The sequence below is a fragment of the Coregonus lavaretus genome (assembly GCF_964263955.1).
Source record: "Coregonus lavaretus genome assembly, contig: HAP1_SCAFFOLD_426, whole genome shotgun sequence".
NCBI classification, from domain to species: Eukaryota; Metazoa; Chordata; class Actinopteri; order Salmoniformes; family Salmonidae; genus Coregonus; species Coregonus lavaretus.
The window spans coordinates 48,515-65,184 of record NW_028158557.1 but is presented as its reverse complement, the minus strand read 5'-3'; positions in this window follow the sequence as shown (position 1 = coordinate 65,184).

The window sequence follows — 16,670 nt, the reverse complement described above, 5'->3', positions numbered from 1 at the left end:
TCCATCCAGGATACCTGGGCCAGGTCAATTAGGAAGGCCTGCTCGCTAAAGTGTTTTAGGGAGCGTTTGACAGTGATGAGGGGTGGTCGTTTGACCGCGGACCCGTTACGGACGCAGGCAATAAGGCAGTGATCGCTGAGATCCTGGTTGAAGACAGCTGAGGTGTATTTAGAGGGTATGTTAGTCAGGATGATATCTATGAGGGTACCCATGTTTACGGATTTAGGGTTGTACCTGGTAGGTTCGTTGATAATTTGCGTGAGGTTGAGGGCATCTAGCTTGGATTGTAGGATGGCTGGGGTATTAAGCATATCCCAATTTAGGTCACCAAGCAGTACAAACTCTGAGGATAAATGGGGGGCAATCAATTCACATATGGTGTCCAGGGCACAGCTGGGGGCTGAGGGGGGTCTGTAGCAAGCGGCAACAGTGAGAGACTTATTTCTGGAAAGGTGGATTTTTAGAAGTAGAAGCTCAAACTGTTTGGGCACAGACCTGGATAGTATGATGGAGCTCTGCAGGCTATCTCTACAGTAGATTGCAACTCCACCCCCTTTGGCAGTTCTATCTAGACGGAAAATGTTATAGTTGGGGATGGAAATTTCAGAATTTTTGGTGGCCTTCCTGAGCCAGGATTCAGACACTGCTAGAACATCAGGGTTGGCAGAGTGTGCTAACGCAGTGAATAACTCAAACTTAGGAAGTAGACTTCTGATATTTATGTGCAAGAAACCAAGACTTTTGCGATTACAGAAGTCATCAAATGATAGCGCCTGGGGAGTAGGAGTGATACTGAGGGCTGCAGGGCCTGGGTTAGCCTCTACATCACCAGAGGAACAGAGGAGGACTAGAATAAGGATACGGCTAAAGGCTTTAAGAACTGGTCTTCTAGTGCGTTGGGTACATAGAATAAAGGGGGCAGATTTCCGGGTGTTATAGAAAAGATTCAGGGCATTATGTACAGACAAGGATATGGAAGGATATGAGTAAAGTGGAGGTAAACCTAAGCGTTGGGTAACAATGAAAGAGATAGCATCGCTGGAGGCATCAATTGAGTCGGTCTCCGCGTGTATAGGGGGAGGGGCAAAGGAGCTATCTAAGGCAGGTTTAGCTAGGCTGGGGGGTCTACAGTGATATAGTACAATTAGAAATAACCGAAACAACAATAAACTAACCATGTTTGGGCTGAGGCTAAACATAAACAGGATGTAGTACCGTAAAAAGGAACAGTCCAGCAGACATCAGCTGTATAGCTGAGTTATCATAAGGTCCGGTGGTAAAGCACTAGTGAGTAAGAGGCCACGGCTAGCGTGTGCTAGCGGGCCGGGGCTAGCAGATGGATGGAATCTTCGTGGTTAACGTCGTAACCACATCAGACGAATTCGTCGGCAGACCAGTCGTGTAGGATCGGCGGGGCTCCGTGTCAACACTAGGTGGTCCCGTCCGGTTGACAGAGAGGTAGATAGCCGGGAGATGGGCCTAGCTCAGGATGATTAGCCAGACCACAGCGTCCGTTTTGTTGTAGCTAGCTGGTAGCGATGAATCCGGAGTTAAAGGTCCAGTGATTCAGTGATTCCGGCGGAAAAACTGATATGTTCTGGGTCGATAACGCGCTGTGCAGACTGGCCGAATATCCGGTGATTCATGTCCAGTGATTAAAATTAATCCCGCAGAAAAAAATCCAATGTTCTGGGTGAAATACCGCTAGCTGTGGCTAATAGCAAGTAGCTAGTTAGCTGGCTAGCTGGCTAGCTAGTTTCAACTGGAGATTCTAGATTCTAGATAAAGCTAAGTCAATAATAGAATCCGTTCCACATTGAGTGAGGCGGGTTGCAGGAAAGTATATTTTGTAGAAGGATGAAAAGTCTGATAGGGAAATATGTACGAAAAATACAGAAAAATAGGGTATTTACAGGCTATTTACAGATATACGATAAAAACACAACTGCACTACTACGCCATCTTGGAATATATTGTAGAAATACAAATGGCTTTACTTAATACAACAGTGCTTTCACAGAGATTCAGCTGCCAATAAACTGCCTGGACCTCCAACCAGCAAAGCCTCTCCAAACAAACCAACTGAAAACAAAAGGACACTCTTGCAGCTGCTTTACATAAAGAACATATTGAATAATGCCACATGATTAAACTCACTGATGGCTTCACCAGTATAAATCCTCAACAAACATCAGACGACCAATAATACATACCTAGCTAGTGGCTTGCTTTACTCAGACAGTCATAAATACTTAGGACTTCAAGTCACATATCAAATCATCAAAGAGGATCATTTCAAATACCTAGCACATTTATGATTCTCTGAGTAGCGCAAGCCACTATCTGGGTATTATTGGTTGTCTGATTGTTGATGATTTATACTGGTAAAGCCAAAAGGAACTGCCAGCTGCTTTTTAATCTTTGTACAGAATTACATGCTCAGTGATGTGGATGCAGGGGAGGGCATTTGTGGCAGGTGTGCCCTCTACCCATCTCTATGGTCATGTGAGGACAGAGGGGCACTCGTGGCAGGTGTGCCCTCTATATAACTCTATGGCAAGGTATTTATATGGGCAGGTTCGAGGGCACCTCCCATAGCCGTGAGAAGTAGGGGTGCTGTAGCACCCCCTGAAAAATCTGAATTTAAAAAATATACAAAATAAACAAAAAAAATGTAACAAAACATTTTCTCACAAAAGTAGTGCACTGGCCCTTTACTACAATCAGAAGTACAATATTGTTTGTCACTGTTTCTTGGTCATCTTGTGAGCTTGGATCTCTGTGAAAGCACTGCTGTATTTACAAAAGCGATCTAATGGAAGTAACAGATCTAAGTAATTTTGGTGTACTCTTAATGTGTGTTTATCTGTCAAACAAGCAAACCTAATCCTCTAGTCTTTAATAAACTTTGCTTGTTCTGTATATCTGCCTCTGTACCGTTTCCCTTTAATGGGCCTAGAACCTGTCTAACATTTAGATGTTAAAATTGTAATAAAATATTTGTTTTTGCTAAGGTGTTTTCTGCTAAGGTGTTTTTTGCTGATGGTCCGCTTTTCTCAGAACTGTTGACCCAACTCAATAGGTGGCCAGTCACCAACCTGTGTTATGTTCTGGTTGAGGTGTTCCCCTCATTAAACAGTAGGCGTAGTCTGGTTGTTGTTCCATTTGACATTATTCACATTTTAATTATTTAGCAGATGCTCTTATCCAGAGTGACTTTGTGCATTTATCTTAAGATGGCTAGGTGGGACAACCATCTCAGTCATAGTAAGTACCATTTTCCTCAAGTAGCTATCAGCAAAGTCTGCTAGTAAGGGGGAAAAAGTCAAGTGAGTGTTAGTTCACGTAATATTTTTTATTAAATTGTTTTACTAATCCTAGTCGGCTAATACAGTGAATACTAGTCATGTCCAATGTTCCCTCTAAGCTGCACACATGCGTGCACAGCTCCCCCAGGACTGTATCCTGGGGGACTGTATCCTGGGGGACTGTATCCTGGGGGACTGTATCCTGGGGGACTGTGTCCTGGGGGACTGTATCCTGGGGGACTGTATCCTGGGGGACTGTATCCTGGGGGACTGTATCCTGGGGGACTGTATCCTGGGGGACTGTATCCTGGGGGACTGTATCCTGGGGGACTGTGTCCTGGGGGACTGTATCCTGGGGGACTGTATCCTGGGGGACTGTATCCTGGGGGACTGTGTCCTGGGGGACTGTATCCTGGGGGACTGTGTCCTGAGGGACTGTATCCTGGGGGACTGTATCCTGGGGGACTGTATCCTGGGGGACTGTATCCTGGGGGACTGTGTCCTGAGGGACTGTATCCTGGGGGACTGTGTCCTGAGGGACTGTATCCTGGGGGACTGTATCCTGGGGGACTGTATCCTGGGGGACTGTATCCTGGGGGACTGTGTCCTGGGGGACTGTATCCTGGGGGACTGTGTCCTGAGGGACTGTATCCCGAGAGAATACCAAGAGTGTGCAAAGCTGGCATCAAGGCAAAGGGTGGCTACTTTGAAGAATTTGTTTAACACTTTTTTGGTTACTACATGATTCTTTATGTGATATTTCATAGTTTTGATGTCTTCACTATTATTCTACAATGTAGAAAATAGTAAAAATAAAGAAAAACCCTTGAATGTGACTTTAAAACAGTTACAGAGTTGCTAACCAAGAAGACAGGGAATGTTCCTGAGTTGCCAAGTTACAGCTTTTACTTAAATCTGCTTGAAAATCCATGGCAAGACATGAAAATTGTGTTCTAGCAATGAAGAATTTTAAAAAGAATAATGGGCAAATGTTGTACAATCTAGGTGAGGAAAGCTCTTAGAGACTGACTCAGAAAGACTCACAGCTGTAATCGCTGTCAAAGTTGATTCTAACATGTATTGACTCAGGGGGTTGAATAATTATCTAATCAAGAAATATGAGTGTTTTATTTTTCATAAATGTTTATACAAATGTTATGATTTTTTATCACAGAGTAATTTGTGTATATCGTTGACCAGAAATGACAATTAAATCAATTTTAATCCCACTTTGAAAAAGTCTAGGGGTGTGAATACTTTCTGAAGGCACTGTAGCTCTCTTTATTAACAGTACAGTGAACACTACAGTCATGACCGCCAAAACACCACAGTATTTAGACCTCGTGTGGTATTATCACTAACACAGACTACACAGTCATACAGGCACACACACAGATATCCATCACAGATCTGTCTGAGTGCTGGGAGGGTAAATAGATGTCTTACTGGAAGTGGACAGCCTTTCTCCCTCAGAGGCATTGAGGTGGAGAGCAGCGTGGAGAGCGGTTCGCTTCAGTAGACAAAGCACAACTGACACACATATATTTTCATCAGTGACTGTGTGCATGGTGCTTTTATTATTCCTCTGTTTCCTCACCTGTTAGGGATGGCCTGGACTAAACGTCTGCACACCAGCAGCCTTGCTCTACTCCGGCTCTTAGCCTAACTCTCTCTATATATACACCAGGACTTCAGTTAGACAATCTAGCCTTTAGCCTAACTCTCTTTTCCATGTGCACACATTTGTTTGCATCCTTGTTAGTGACCATTTCTCCTTTGCCAAGATAATCCATCCACCTGACAGATGTGGCATATCAAGAAGCTGATTAAACAGCATGATCATTACACAGCATTTACATTAACATTTACGTCATTTAGCAGACGCTCTTATCCAGAGCGACTTACAGTTAGTGAATACCCCGTGGAAATCGAACCCACAACCCTGGCGTTGCAAACGCCATGCTCTATCAACTGAGCTACATCCCTGCCGGCCATTCCCTCCCCTACCCTGGATGACGCTGGGCCAATTTTGCGCCGCCCATGAGTCTCCCGGTCACGGCCGGCTGCGACAGAGCCTGGATTCGAACCAGGATCTCTAGTGGCACAGCTAGCACTGCGATGCAGTGCCTTAGACCACTGCGCCACTCAGGAGACCTTGTGCTGGGGACAATAAAAGGCCACTCTAAAATGTGCAGTTTTTTCACACAACACAATGCCACAGATGTCTCAAGTTTTGAGGGAGCGTGCAATTGGCATGCTGACTGCAGGAATGTCCACCAGAGCTGTTGCCAGAGAATGTAATGTTCATTTCTCTACCATAAGCCGCCTACAACGTCGTTTTAGAGAATTTGGCAGTACATCCAACAGCCTCACAACCGCAGACCAGGTGTATGGCGTCGTGTGGGCGAGAGGTTTGCTGATGTCAACGTTGTGAACAGAGTGCCCCATGGTAGGGTTATGGTATGGGCAGGCAGACATAAGCTACGGACAACGAAAACAATTGCAAAAATACAGTGATGAGCTCCTGAGGCCCATTGTGAGGCCAATTATTTTTAAGGTATCTGTGACCAACAGATGCATATCTGTATTCCCAGTCATGTGAAATCCATAGATTAGGGCCTAATGAATTTATTTCAATTGACTGGTTTCCTCATATGAACTATAACTCAGTAAAATCAATGAAATTGTTGCATGTTGTGTTTATATTTTTGTTCAGTATATATACAGTATACACCAGGACTTCATTCAGACAATCTAGCCTTTAGCCTAATTCACTCTATATACCCCAGGACTTCGGTTAGACAATCTAGTCTTTAGCCTAATTCACTCTATATACCCCAGGACTTCTGTTAGACAATCTAGTCTTTAACCTAACTGTCTCTATATGTGACCGACCACCTCGATGGGTCTTATGTAGCAACATTTGAAATTATGTTTTTTACATTGTATAAAAGTAAAGACTCAGAGCTACAAAATGGCATATCACACACTGCAGTTGAGGAACAATGGGAAAGTAATTCTGCTTTGAAAGTTATGGCTCAGTAGAGCATGGCACTTGCAACGCCAGGGTTGTGGGTTCGAATCCCACGGGGGACCAGTACAAACAAAATAGGAAAATGTATGCACTCACTACTGTAAGTCGCTCTGGATAAGAGCGTCTGCTAAATGACTCAAATGTAAACTTGTAACCCGACTTTTGAGAAAATGGCCCTTGAATATTTTGGTACACCTACTCAGCATCGTTCACACCCTCTTCAACCATAGACCCACCCATCTCTTTAAGGACTCACATGTGAGGCCATGTGCTAAACAGAGTGAGTAAGGTAGTGTAGTAAACAACCAAAGATTTCAAGACTAAAAGTGGTTAAAAAAAAGTAGTAGCCTACAATAAGGACAAACTCCAGGTAAAAATATACTATATTTAGTCCTTGGCATTTATCCTAATCTGACTTTAAAAGTGTCTAGATAATGTTTTTAAATAAATATTTTATAATTATTAGATGATGCTTACCCAGACATTGATGGGTCATGTGAAATAAGTGCTATAACCACCCCCCAGCCACATCTAGCTAAGTGGATGGGTCACTATTGTCTAGACATGTACTGTACACATGTTTATGAAATACAATAGATGGCCTTAATCACCCCCAGACACACCTGGCTAACTTGATGGGTCATGTAATTGTTATCTTGCGAAGCTAAACAATGAACCATAATCCCAACCCATAGCTACAGTACAAATGGATTGTCATAGCTAACCACCATGCATGAAATGCTGGAGTATGAATCTGCAGGCAGCAAAAGCCAAGCAACTAGGTTCAATGTTAGCTAGCTAGCTAAAAGTACGCTTTAACTCGCAATGAAAATGACTTTCTGACAAAATTTGAAACGTTGTTGTGTCAAGTCACTCGGGTTCACACTGACCGTGTGCAAAAAGTAGTCCATCACAACTTTTTCCCACTGATCTTTGTCGATAGCGCCTGCTCAATTCTGGGCAGCAATTTTGTTGAGAGCAGTAGCAACTCTTTTAAAGTTCTCCATGGCTAAAGTTATATATTTCAATAAAGCCGCGGTAGCAAGGATTATCAACACATACTGAGCAGCTCATGTTATAGACAGAAGCGTGCTACATGGCAGACCAATCCGAACTCATCTCTAGGCATGTCCAGCCCATCTATTATCTCAGCCAATCATGGCTAGTGGGAAAGTTCCTGTCTTTTTCCGTGGCTAAACCAACTAGGCTATTCATTTAACCATTTTATTTTGTATTTACAGATGGCACACAAGTTTATTATTAAGGCACCTGAAAGTTCACATGTTCCAGAAGGCATTTCTGCCAAAAAATGCATTAAAAAAATATAAATTAAAATTAAAATGCCTCTCCTTTGAAGTAGTGACGTGCGACATACGTCTAGCTTCTTGAAACGGGTCACATATATACACCAGGACTTCAGTTAGACAATCTAGCCTTTAGCCTAAATCTCTAAACAATGCATTTGGAAAGTATTTAGACCCTTTGACTTTTTCCACATATTGTTACGTTACATCCTTATTCTAAAATGGATTAAATACATTTTTTTTCTCATCAATCTACACACAATACCCCATAATGACAAACTGAAAACAGGTTTTTAGAATTCTTGCAAATTTATTAAAAATTATTCAGACCCTTTGCTATGAGACTCGAAATTGAGCTCAGGCGCATCCTGTTTCCATTGCTCTTCCTTGAGATGTTTCTGAAACTTGACTGGAGTCCACCTGTGGTAAATTCAATTGATTGGACATGATTTAGAAAGGCACACACCTGTCTATATAATAATAATATATAAGGTCCCACAGTTGACAGTGCATGTCAAAGCAACAACCAAGCCATGAGGTTGAAGGAATTGTCCGTAGAGCTCAGAGACAGTATTGTCTAAATACTTTCCGAAATGTCGAGGCACAGATCTGGAGAAGGGTACCAAAAAATGTCTGCAGCATTGAAGGTCCCCAAGAACACAGTGGCCTGCATCATTCTTAAACGGAAGAAGTTTGGAACCACAAAGACTCTTCCTAGAGCTGTCCGCCCGGCCAAACTGAGCAATCAGGGGAGACGGGCCTTGGTCAGGGAGGTGACCAAGAACCCGATGGTCACTCTGACAGAGCTCAAGAGTTCCTCTGTGGAGATGGGAGTACCTTCCAGAAGGACAACCATCTCTGCAGCACTCCACCAATCAGGTCTTTATGGTAGAGTGGCCAGACGGAAGCCACTCCTCAGTAAAAGGCACATGACAGCCCGCTTGGAGTTTGCCAAAAGGCACCTAAAGGACTCTCAGACCATGAGAAACAAGATTCTCTGGTCTGATGAAACCAAGATTGAACTCTTTGTTCTGGATGCCAAGCGTCACATCTGGAGGAATCCTAGCACCATCCCTACGGTGAAACATGGTGATGGCAGCATCATGCTGTGGGGATATTTTTCAGCAGCAGGGACTGGGAGACTAGTCAGGATTGAGGGAAAGATGAACGGAGAAAAGTACAGAAAGATCCTTGATGAAAACCTGCTCCAGAGCGCTCAGGACCTCAGACTGGGGCGAAGGTTCACCTTCCAACAGGACAACGACCCTAAGCACACAGCCAAGACAACGCAGGAGTGGCTTTGGGACAAGTCTCTGAATGTCCTTGAGTGGCCCAGCCAGAGCCCGGACTTTAACCCGATCAAACATCTCTGGAGTGACCTGAAAATAACCATGCAGTGACACCCCATCCAGCCTGACAGAGCTTGAGAGGATCTGCAGAGAAGAATGGGAGAAACTCCCCAAATACAGGTGTGCCAAACTTGTAGCATCATACTCAAGAAGACTTGAGGCTGTAATCGCTGCCAAAGGTGCTTCAACAAAGTACTGAGTAAAGGGTCTGAATACTTATGTAAATGTGATATTTCAGTTTTTTATTTGTAATAAATTTGCACAAAATTCTAAAAACCAGTTTTTGCTTTGTCATTATGGGGTATTGTGTTTAGATTGATTAGTGGGGGGAAAAAACGATTTAATCAATTTTAGAATAAGGGTTTAACCTAACAAAATGTGGAAAAAGTCAAGGGGTCTGAACATTTTCCGAATGCACTGTGTATATATACACCATGGACCGTATCCAGAAAGCATCTCAGAAAAGGTTTTAGGAATCCTGATAAAACCATTTTTAAGACAAAAAAAAATCCCATTGTAGGTTTCAGGATGATGTTAAGACACTGCCCAGACAAACTCTGAGCCAGTAGTAAAATCAACTCATAAAATGTTACCCCAGCTGGTAATCACGACAGTTTGAGGTACCGCAAAGGAAAGATTTTGATGCCGCTCATAGACATTGTTGCAAATTGTTGAGTAACCAATTGTGACGAGGCATCGCCAGCTGTAAAATCTATAGCACGTGTCACTTCAGACAACCACAGTGAATGTGACTGTACATCAAATGTTGCAATAAAACGTTTCATATAGTTTTCGCCACTTTGTCTATTCTTAATTATTGCCTGATATGTTAGCATGCATAATTATTTTATTTTTTTACAAATTCTGATGGTTGATAAAAGCTGAATTTAACAACTCTAAATCGCTTTGACACAGTAGGCATCACGTCACTTGCCATAATGTTGCACACAACGTTTGAAAGGTCTATCATTTTCATTGGACACAATCAAAGTTAACATACGCCCTAGATGCCTTCAATTGCCCAATTTATAGGCATGCCCAATGTAGACATATTGTTTAACAACGTGATGTTTCGCTCCAAATGGAAACTTGAAATAACATGACGTAGGTAGGCTAATTAAATAATCAAAAGAAAAACGTGTTTATTTATTAGCCTATTGGTTATAAGTATTTAGGCATATCATGGGAAATAAGCTTTGTGGATACGGGCCCTGGACTTAAGTTAGACAATCCAGCCTTTAGACTAACTCTCTTTATACACATCTCTTAAGGACGGCAGTGGTGCCGTGAGGAGCTGAAATGTCAAAGAGAAAGGAAAAAGACCAAAGCCTGACTGTAGTGTAGAAATAGAGCTAGTGTGCATCCCAAATGACACCCTATTCCATACAATTCCCTATGGCCCTGCTCAAAAGTAGTACACTACATGGGAAATAGGGTGCCATTTTGGACGCAACCCAGGTTCCTTTGTGAAGTGCTTCTGCAACATTCTATGTCCTGTATCGTGACCCACAGCATGCAGGCTTGAAATGGAGAGCTGTGACTCACACAACACATGACTGGAGAGGTTTCTGTTCAGATTAAATGCATGTCTATTACCCGAGACACTTTGTGCACTGAGGTGGCAGTGGCGTGTGTGTGTGTGTGTGTGTGTGTGTGTGTGTGTGTGTGTGTTTGTTTGTGTGTTTTCTTGTGTGTGCGTATCCAGGTAGGTTTATTTGAGGACAAGGAGCTCTGGCAAAAGATAAGTCGATTATGTTGTAAATCAGTGAAACCCATACAAGTGTTGTAAATATGGAGAGACTCTTCTCCACATAATTTAACTTTTTTAAGGACCTCTGGCACTGCCTGCCAGTAAAGATCCATTGTCGTCATACAGGTCCTTTTAGAGGGCAGTGAAACAAATTGGACCCTTGTCAAAAGTAGGACACTATAAATGGAATAAGGTGCTATTTGGGATGTACTAGGAGGCTTGCCGTCACATCCATAAAAAGCCTAAAGACTGATAAATAATAATACAACCTGGAGATGAAATGTAGGCATTCTTTCGACTGTTTAAGGTAAGGGATAGGGTTAAAACAGAAGAAATGTAAACGAGTGCCTAGGATTGAACCCACAATCTGTAGCTCGCGGTTTAAGACCTTCCTCTATCCCCATCCTCAACACCCTAGCAAGCCTCCAGCCTAGTAGATGGTAGTAGGCTCTCAGGTTGCCCCTAGTGGACGGTATTGAAGGCATCTCCCAACGTCCTGGGGAGCTGGACAAACGTCTAATACTGCAGTGGATCTGGTGTGACCTGGCTGGGGATTCAATATGCTGCCTGCTTTTACTCCACAACACTAGAACATGATCCTGTATTAGCTACAGTAGAAAACTGAGAGAGAGAGAGAGGCAGGATGGATATGGTGTGTCGGTATACAGTCAGGTCCATAAATATTTGGACATTGACCAAGTTATTATAATTTTTTTAGCTGTCTACCACAGCATATTGGAGTTGAAATTAAATAATGAATATGTGCTGAAAGTGAAAACTTTCAGCTTTAATTTGAGGATATTTACATCCAAATTGGGTGAACGGTGTAGGAATTACAGCACTTTTTGTATGTGGTCCCCTCCTTTTTAAGGGACCAGAAGTAATTGGACAATTGGCTGCTCAGCTGTTCCATGGCCAGGTGTGTGTTATTCCCTCATTAGTTCATTTACAAGTAAGCAGATAAAAGAGAGTTGATTTCAAGTGTGGCATTTGCATTTGGAATCTGTTGCTGTTAACCCTCAATATGAAGTCCAAAGAGCTGTCACTGCCAGTGAAGCAAGCCATCATTATGCTGAAAAATCTAAACAAACCCATCAGAAAGATAGCAAAAACATTAGGTGTGGCCAAATCAACTATTTGGTACATTCTTAAAAATAAAAAATGCACTGGTGAGCTCAGGAACATCAAAAGGCCCGGAAGACCACGGAAAACAACTGTGGTGGATGACAGAAGAAGTCTTTCCCTGGTAAAGAAAAAGCCCTTCACAACCGTTGGCTAGATCAAGAACACCCTCCAGGAGGTAGGCGTATCTGTGTCAAAGTCATCAATCAAGAGAACACTTCACTTCACTTCATTATTATATTATTATTATTATATTATTCACCAGATTAAATACAGAGGGTTTACCACAAGATGTAAACCATTGGTAAGCCTCAAAAACAGGAAGAACAGATTAAAGTTTGCCAAAAAAACATCTAAAAAAGCCTGTATAGTTTTGGAACAACATCCTATGGACAGATGAGACAAAGATCAACTTGTACCAGAATGATGGGAAGAGAAGAGTATGGAGAAGGGAAGGAACGGCTCATGATCCGAAGCATACCACCTCATCTGTGAAGCATGGTGGAGGTAGTGTTATGGCGTGGGCATTATGGCTGCCAATGGAACGGGTTCCCTTGTATTTATTGATGATGTGACTGCTGACAAAAGCAGCAGGATGAATTCTGAAGTGTTTAGGGCTATCTTATCTGCTCAGATTCAGCCAAATGCTTCAAAACTCACTGGACGGCGCTTCACTGTGCAGATGGACAATGACACGGAGCATACTGCGAAAGCAACCCAATACTTTTTTTTAAGGCAAAGAATTGGAATGTTCTGCAATGGCCAATTCAATCACCTGACCTGAATCCAATTGAGCATGCATTTCACTTGCTGAAGGCAAAACTGAAGGCAAAATGCCCCAAAAACAAGCAGGAACTGAAGACAGCTGCAGTAAAGGCCTGGTAGAGCATCACCAGGGAAGATACCCAGCATCTGGTGATGTCTATGGGTTCCAGACTTCAGGCAGTCATTGACTGCAAAGGATTTGCAACCAAGTATTAAAACTCACAATTTAATTTATAATTGTTAGTTTATCAAATTACTTTTGAGCCCCTAAAATTGAGGGGTTATGTATAAAAATGGTTGTAATTCCTACACAGTTCATACAATAATTTTGACAAAACCCTTAAATTAAAGATGAATGTCTACACGTAAAGCACATCTTGATTGTTTCCTTTCAAATCCATTGTGGTGGCGTACAGAGCCAAAAATATGCAAAAGTTGCCTTGTTAAAAGTTAATTTGTGGAATTTTTTTCCTTCTTAATGTGTTTGAGTTGTGTTATGACAAGGTAGGGGTGGTATACAGAAGATAGCCCTATTTGATAAAAGACCAACTCCATATTATGACAAGAACATCTCAAATAAGCAAAGAGAAACGACAGTCCATCATTACTTTAAGACATGAAGGTCAGTCAATACGGAAAATGTCAAGAGATGTAACAGACCCATCTCAACATCAACTGTTCAGAGGAGACTGCGTGAATCAGGCCTTCATGGTCGAATTGCTGCAAAGAAACCACTACTAAAGGACACTAATAAGAAGAAGAGACCTGCTTGGCCAAGAAACACGAGCAACGGACATTAGACCGGTGGAAATCTGTCCTTTTGGTCTGATGAGTCCAAATTTGAGATTTTTGGTTCCAACCCCAATGTCTTTGTGAGACGCAGAGTAGGTGAATGGATGATCTCCGCATGTGTGGTTCCCACCATGAAGCATGGAGGAGGTGTGATGTCCCTGTGCCCAAGAACACTAAGGTAACCTGCCTAAATGACTACCGACCCGTAGCACTCACGTCTGTAGCCATGAAGTTCTTTGAAAGGCTGGTCATGGCTCACATCAACACCATTATCCCAGAAACCCTAGACCCACTCCAATTCGCATACCGCTCCAACAGATCCACAGATGATGCAATCTCTATTGCGCTCCACACTGCCCTTTCACACCTGGACAAAAGGAACACCTATGTGAGAATGCTATTCATTGACTACAGCTTAGCGTTCAACACCGTAGTGCCCTCAAAGCTCATCACTAAGCTAAGGACCCTGGGACTAAACACCTCCCTCTGCAACTGGATTCTGGACTTCCTGACGGGCCGCCCTCAGGTTGTAAGGGTAGGTAACAACACATCCGCCACGCTGATCCTCAACATGGGGGCCCCTCAGGGTTGCATGCTCAGTCCCCTCCTGTCCTCCCTGTTCACTCATGACTGCATGGCCAGGCATGACTCCAACACCATCATTAAGTTTGCCGATGACACAACAGTGGTAGGCCTGATCACCGACAACGACGAGACAGCCTATAGAGAGGAGGTCAGAGTCCTGGCCGTGTGGTGCCAGGACAACATCCTCTCCCTCAACGTGATCAAGACAAAGGAGATGATTGTGGACTACAGGAAAAAGAAGAGGACCGAGCACACCCCCATTCTCATCGACGGGGCTGTAGTGGAGCAGGTTGAGACCTTCAAGTTCCTTGGTGTCCACATCACCAACAAACTAACATGGTCCAAGTACACCAAGACAGTCATGAAGAGGGCACGACAAAACCTATTCCCCCTAAGGAGACTGAAAAGATTTGGCATGGGTCCTCAGATCCTCAAAAGGTTCTACAGCTGCACCATCGAGAGCATTCTGACTGGTTGCATCACTGCCTGGTATGGCAACTGCTCAGCCTCCGACCTCAAGGCACTACAGAGGGTAGTGCGTACGGCCCAGTACATCACTGGGGCCAAGCTTCCTGCCATCCAGGACCTCTATACCAGGCGGTCTCAGAGGAAGGCCCTAAAAATTGTCAAAGACTCCAGCCACCCTAGTCATAGACTGTTGTCTCTGCTACCGCACGGCAAGCGGTATCGGAGCGCCAAGTCTAGATCCAAGAGGCTTCTAAACAGCTTCTAGCCCCAAGCCATAAGACTCCCTTCAACAAGGAGAGTGATGGAGTGCTGCATCAGATGACGTGGCCTCCACAATCACCCAACCTCAACCCAATTGAGATGGTTTGGGATGAGATGGACCGCAAAGTGAAGGAAAAGCAGCCAACAAGTGCTAAGCATATGTGGGAACTCCTTCAAGACTGTTGGAAAAGCATTCCTCATGAAGCTGGTTGAGAGAATGCCAAGAGTGTGCAAAGCTGTCATCAAGGCAAAGGGTGGCTACTTTGAAGCATCTAAAATATAAAATATTTCATAGTTTTGATGTCTTCACTATTATTCTACAATGCAGAAAATAGTAAAATTAAAGAAAAACCCTTGAATGAGTAGGTGAGTCCAAACTTTTGACTGGTACTGTATATATATACACACACGCGCACACACACACACACACACACACACACACACACACACACACACACACACACACACACACACACACAGGAGAGAAGGACAGAGAACATACAGTGGATGTGAACTTACAGTATTATGCTGACCACATCATGGTGATGAATCCCCCATCCTGGTTCTCCCATCAGAGAGGCAGGGTATGCTTGTCTCTGTGCCCAGCCTCAGACCTCCCATCTGGGGGCACTTCTGTGTGCCCCAGGCTCTGTCTGGATGGATCAGTGCTGCTCAGGAGCAGAGCCAGGGCCAGAGCCATACACACATAGGGGACAGAGCCAGAGATAGAGAATGCATCCCAAATGGCACCCTATTCCCTATATATTGCACTACTTTTGACCCTGGGCCCTGGTATTGCATTATAAGGGAACAGGGTGCCATTTGAGATGCAGGCAAAGTCTCATATGCTGTCTAACACCCACATAACATGTTCCCTAGAGCTCCATCTGCCTATACTTTTTAGAATACTTTCCAGTGTCCCTATGACGGAGTAACAATGGATATTTTGCAATAGGTTTCAATGGTTGTGAGGAGGTCTCAGTTTCTGTTATTAGAAGCAGATGGTATGTGGCCACCCACTGACAATTGTGAATCTATGCAGAAGTCCTGAAAGCAGCATCTAAATACACTTGGACAGATTTGAGTTCACTAGCCACACATCCTGCTGCTTGCATGAGGACAGAGACAGAGGGTACGTCCCTATGGGCCTTGGTCAAAAGTAGTGCACTGTATAGGGAATAGGGTGCCATTTCAGATGCAGCCAGAGAGAGAGGGAGAGAGAGAGAGTCATGAACACCCCTGCTGACTACCTCCAGATTCAATAATCCAACTCCCATCTCTTTTTCTTTCTCTTTCTCTTTCTCTTTCTCTTTCTCTTTCTCATGCCACTTCTTGACATAGCGACCTGTCAACTATCGGCCCCTATCCTCCCATACACTATTACTGTACACTGTCGTAACTTCTCCAACACCTCACCTCTCTCACTCCACCATCCTCTTAGACAAAGATTCTGATTGGCTGAAATACATGAAGTGTGTGTGTGGGCGGGTGAGTTGCTTGGCTTTGCTTAGATGCCTAACAACTAGAGGAAAGTCAACTGAGTAAGCGTTGGGCTCTGTGGTGTGGCGTTAGCTAAGAAGCTATAAATACAAGCATATCGACATCGAACACTGATTTATCTGAGATCCTTGCTGTGGTGGAGTATCTGAGGCCCGGGTGTGTCCCAAATGGCATCCTGTGCCCTAAATAGGGCTTTATACCAGGGCCCAAAGGGTCAAATTGATTTTAACAAACAAATCGGTCCAAAAACCGTTCTGTGTGGCCCTTTTGTCGAATTTCGAGATCTCGATGTGGCCCTTCAGGTGATGGCTCTGAACTGTTTATTCTCCAACAATGTTTTATTTCATTTTCACTTTATGCTTTCATGGTAACGTACTGTATGTTACACCCTGGTCTATGGTGCTGTAGTGGATGTCTCAACAGTTTCCCATG